Below are 6,000 nucleotides of genomic sequence, written 5' to 3'. Positions count from 1 at the left end.
ATGTAATACATAAGGGAAAAAGATACATAGTTGGCTTACAATCGCCACTTCACACAATTACATGAATAAAGAATTAAATCAACCAGATACAATCAAGGTCCAACTACGGAACCAAAATAAAAGAAGAACCCCAAACGCGACAAAGGTCCTCGATCGACCCCAACTGGGCTCCACTACTGATCAACTAGAACGAAACAACACAAAGGACAAGATCTTCATTGAGCTCCTCCTGAGCTTGGTTGCGTCATCTGCACGGTCTCATCGGCACCTGCAAGCTGGTTTTGGAAGTATCTGTGAGTCACGGGGACTCAGCAATCTCACACCCTCGCGATCAAGACTATTTAAGCTTATGGGTAGGGTAAAAGGTATGAGGTGGAGCTGCAGCAAGCGACTAGCATATTTGGTGGCTAACATACGCAAATGAGAGCAAGAAGAGAACGCAAAAGCACGGTCGAACAACTATGATCAAGAAGTGATCCTAGAACAACCTACGTCAAGCATTACTCCAACACCGTGTTCACTTCCCGGACTCCACCGAGAAGAGACCATCACGGTAACACACGCGGTTGATGTATTTTAATTAAGGTCAACTTCAGGTTTTCTACAACCGGACATTAAGAAATTCCCATCTGCCCATAACCGCGGGCACGGCTTTCGAAAGTTCAAAACCCTGCAGGGGAGTCCCAACTTAGCCCATGACAAGCTCTCACGATCAACGAAGGATATTCCTTCTAGCGGGAAGACCCGATCAGACTCGGAATCTCGGTTACAAGACATTTCGACAAGGTAAAACTAAACCAGCAACACCGCCCGAATGTGACGACAAATCCCGATAGGAGCTGCACATATCTCTTTCTCAGGGCACACTCAGATTGTCTTAGGTACGGGTAGGCCAGCCCAGAGTTGCCCCTGGTGGCCACCGGCAGCTGACAGTTTGGACCAACACTCAGAGGAGCACTGGCCCGGGGGGGTTAAAATAATGATGACCCTTGAGTCTGCAGAACCCAAGGGAAAGAAAAGGGGTAGGTGGCAAATGGTAAAACCAATGTTGGGCATTGCTGGAGGAGTTTTACTCAAGGCGAACTGTCAAGGGGTTCCCATTATAACCCAACCGCGTAAGGAACGCAAAATCCAGGAACATAACACCGATATGACGGAAACTAGGGCGGCAAGAGTGGAACAAAACACCAGGCATAAGGCCGAGCCTTCCACCCTTTACCAAGTATATAGATGCATTAAATAAATAAGATATATTGTGATATCCCAACAAGTAAACATGTTCCAACAAGGAACAACATCTCCATGTTCCAACAAGGAACAAACTTCAATCTTCACCTGCAACTAACAATGCTATAAGAGGGGCTGAGCAAAGCGGTAACATAGACAAACAATGGTTTGCTCGGACAAGGTGGGTTAGAGGCTTGGTTCAAACAATATGGGAGGCATGATAAGCAAGTGGTAGGTATCGCAGCATAGGCATAGCAAAAGAGCGAGCAACTAGCAAGCAAAGATAGAAGTGATTTCGAGGGTATGGTCATCTTGCCTAAAATCCCGCAAGGAAGAAGAACGAGTCATGAAGAAGACACACGGACGAAGCCGAATGGGTCCTCAGAAACGCGACGTAATCGAATCCAACCCGAAGAAGCAAACACCGGAAAGAAGCACACAACATAGTAAACAACCACCACATAGACATGGCATGATGCACAACCAAGTATGATGCATGTCCGGTTTAATGAGGCATGGCATGGCAACATGCACAAACAATAGTACAAGTTAAATGGAGCTCAATATGCATCGGGATGCATATCGACAAAACACCACATGACTTATTTGGTTCTCTCTCGTTTATGTACCCAACAAGATTAAATGTTGTTAGCATGGCAAGAGGGTGAAGCAAATGGAAACTACCTATCTAGTCAAGTTTAAATGAGGCCGGAAACAACAAACAACAATTCCGGAAACTCCTCATATGCATATATTAGGTTTGGTACTGATCTGCCCTAAACATAATTTTAGAGTTGTTAGGCATGCAAAACAAGTACACCATGTTAAACTAGGCATTTTTCTACCCCATTTACATATAAAATTTGTTAGGTTTGGAGCTACGATTATTTAGTTATGAATTAAAATATTTTAACAGGTTATTTAAGCAAATTTAAACAAACAGCATTTTAAACATTTTAAACATAGATGAAAGTTGCATATTATTAAACTAGATGAAAATCTAAGCAAGTTTCATATATAAGTTATTTGCAAAAGATGCACGGTTGAGAAGTTATTAAATGCATGAAGTTCAAGGGGTTTTCTGTAAAACTACAATACCCTGGAAAATAGACAAAATCACAGATCTAAAAAAACTACACTGGGCTGAAACAGAGGCTAGCCCAACATGCACAGGGTAGAGGGACTGGAGGGGAACTGCTCACTTCGGCCCAAGGCCCAGGCCGACGGTGAACAAGGGAGGCGCGCTGGGCCTTGGCGCTAGACGGTGGAGGCGGCCCAGGGGGCGCGGTCGAGCAGACGCGGTCGGGGAGCTCCTAACTGGCGCTTTAAGCGCCGCCGAGGTAAACCGGCGCGCACGCGCGTTGCCTAGCGGGCCGGCCCACCACGAGGAATCTGTACTATTTAACCCTTGCTAGAAAAACAAACGCAAACAAAAAATTCCGTGCACATGAGGAATCGATCCCGGCACCCATAGAGTAATACTCCGCCATGGCAGCCAGTAGACCAGACACGGCATTTTGTTTGCTACCAGGAATCTGTACTATTTAACCCATTCAATACTGCAGATAACATATATATGCTGTATAGATTTTTTTAAATATAAATTCCGAAAAAGAACTCATAAATAGCGCAGATTGAAAAAAGTTCATTGATGTGGAAAAAGGTTCATCCGTATAGAAAAAAGTTCACAAAATTGAAAATAATTCATCGAATTTGAAAAAAGTTCATCAAAATTGAAAATAGTTCATCGAATTTTAAAAAAGTTCATTGAATTTGAAAAAAGTTCATCAAATTTAAAGAAAAAGTTCATGGAATTTGAAAAAAAAGTTCATTGAATTTGAAAAAGTTCATCAAAATTTTAAAAAGCTCATTGATTCTCACAAAAAAGTTCATCGGATTTGCAAAAAGTTCATTGATGGTGAAAAAAGTTCACGAATTCAAAAAAGGTTCACAAAAAAAAGTTCATCAATTTGGAAAAAAGTTGATCGATTTCAAAAAAAGTTCATCACATTTTGAAAGGAGTTCATTGATTTTCAAAAAAAGTTCATCGGATTTGAAAAAAGATTCACAAAAAAATGTTCGTGAACTCGAGAAAAGTTCGCGAAATTGAAAAAAGAAAAAAACAGAAGAAAACCGGCCAAAAAAACAGAATCACATCAGTTAATTGAAGAACAATAAAAGATGCTATCAATCATAAAATGGACGCTGTCCCTGTTGGTTAGCGCGGTTGACGTATTGTACGGAACCTGTTTGGTGGAGGGTTCGAATCTCCTCTTTGCACTATGTTTGAAACATTTTACAAAAAAGGGAAGAAAAGAGTAAGGCGGGCCGGCCCAGGTGCGAAACGTGGGTGTGCGCCCGATTGCACATACAAAAGTAACGGGCGCAGAGGGCGCCGTTTAGGAAATGCCCTCCTCGCGCACAAAGACGAGCGGGAGGAGCAGAAGCAGGGCACGACGGAGGCAGGGGACTGCAGGACGGGCTGCTCCGTCGGAAGAGGCGCAGGGACTTGCCGGTCCGGCGGCGGCTGGAACGGACGGATCGTGCCTTGGGGCACCGGATCCTGTGGGTGGTGGAGCTCCATGGGCAGCGACGCTGCGGCTTGGTGCCGGGAGGAGATGGCGCTACCTGTGAACGCCATGAGAGAGAGAGATCATGAGAGAGAGAAGGAAGGAGAGGAAGCTGCGGGGGAGACGGGAAGGAGCAAGGACGGTCTAAGGGAGGGCTGCTCCGGTGGAAGACATGCGCCATGGAATCGATCCACGACGAAGGGTTCGAACAGGGAGGCGGCTTGGAGTTTCCAGCGACGATGATGAGCGAGGCAAGGCGGGCACGGCGAGACTGTTAACCGACTCCACAGCCACGGTTCAAGGGAGGCACGGCTTTGGCGTAGAAAGAGAGAAAAGAGAGAGATTTGAGAAGGGAGGGAGCAACGAGATGAACAGGGAGAAAGGAGGGATGGAGCGGGGGCGCGGGGTCCTGCTGGAGCGGCGGCTGGATGGAGCCGATGGTGGTAGGGCGAGCGCTGGTTGGACCGGTGCTGAGAACGAGGTGGAGGTGCGGTTGCTGCGGGAGGAGATCCCGATGTGGATTTGGAAAGCGGCGGCGGGCGACGGGACACATCTCCTAGATTTTAGGGTTTGTCCAAAAAGACTAGGAGTGGAGTATAAATACATCACAGATTAGGTTAGGGGCTACCTCGTCCCTCCGATCGTAATCGGACGATCGCGAATAAAATAGCTAGGAAGCCCAAATAAGAAAACGGTGACGTTTTGTAGACGTTTGGGGATGATCCGGATCCAACGGTGACGACTGCCCGGGTCGGGTCCGGGACAATTTCGGGCGCGCACGTGAGGGGTTCGATGCACTGTGCAGAGAGGGTTTCGGACCGTGTGGTCGCATCGGGCAACTCCGGAAGCGAAGAGAGGAAGGAGGATGGACTAGGTGGGCTGTGGCGAGACTGCGAGGGGGAGAAGAGAGAGAGGGCCCGGCATCTGTTTCCTGAGACCGAAAATGTGTGACGTTAGACCGGCTATATTGCTGCTATAGTTTAACGGTTGGGCTATCAAACGAGCTCCGAATGCGATGAAACTTGGCAGGCGACCTACTAACAACATAACAACACCGCACGCCATCTTTCAACCCATTCCGAGAACATTTTCCGGCCACTTATAAAATAATAAACCGGACATGCCGCGGGCACGTGCAAGTGTGTCTGGGCTCAGAACAGACAACAGACGAAACGAGGAGACCGAGACGAATGCAAGTTTTGAAAACATGATGATGCAATGCACATGATGACATGATAAGATGCAACACGCAAGCAAATGACATGGCAATGACGGCGAATAACTGGACGACAACTGGCACATCGGTCTCGGGGCGTTACAGTAGCCCTCGAACCAGGCTTCAATGACGATCAGTCCGGCGCGCAGTATTGTCTTCGGCATTGCAGGGCGGGTTCCTCTCCAAATTCCGTGTACCTGTCGAAATAGTGTCCGACCTCTTGTGAATGTTGCACCCCTTGGCTTCCACAGCCAATAATGTCCACTTTCCACGTGCCGAGCGAATGTGAAGAGCCAGGGTGTTTTTACATTTACCCCCCTAGCTGTTTGAATGAGCTGCCTATTAAAAAGACGAGGATTCAGATCGAAATCACACCATCCTCCCTTGACGAGCCTTCATCAGAGCGCATTCGACAGAGATCCATTCCATCATGGCCGGTCGATGCAGCTCCTCCTCTCGCTCCCCTAGCCCCAAGCCTGGAGATTGGGAGAGATGTTCCATCCCGCACAACAAATTAGTGATGCTTCAGACCAAGGGATCTCTTCCCCCAGTGTACATGGTCCCGGTTCGAGCCGGGCTTGCCACCTATAATGGCAGAGAGCAAGCGGAGAGCCTTCCCAATCCCTCCAAGGGAGAGCGGGTATGCCTTGTCCCTTATTTGGTTAGAGGGCTCGGATTTCCAATTCATCCGTTTCTTCGGGGGCTCCTGGAGTTCTACGGCCTCCAGTTGCATAACCTTACGCCTGCCTCCATGCTGCATATCGCGGGATTCGTAGCCCTTTGCGAGTTGTTTTTGGGCTGTGAGGCTCATTTCACTCTATGGAAGAAACTGTTCTGCCTTGTGCCCCATTCTCAGAAGGGGTCAATATATCAAGTGGGCGGAGCCGAAGTGTGGCGTATTGCCGGGACCGGATACCTGTCCGGAACCCTAAAGAAGACGTCCAAAGATTGGCCTTCAGAATGGTTTTATATAGAAGACGTCCCCCT

Source organism: Triticum urartu, chromosome 3, assembly GCF_003073215.2.
Source record: "Triticum urartu cultivar G1812 chromosome 3, Tu2.1, whole genome shotgun sequence".
Lineage (NCBI taxonomy): Eukaryota > Viridiplantae > Streptophyta > Magnoliopsida > Poales > Poaceae > Triticum > Triticum urartu.
This window is presented reverse-complemented; position numbering follows the sequence as displayed.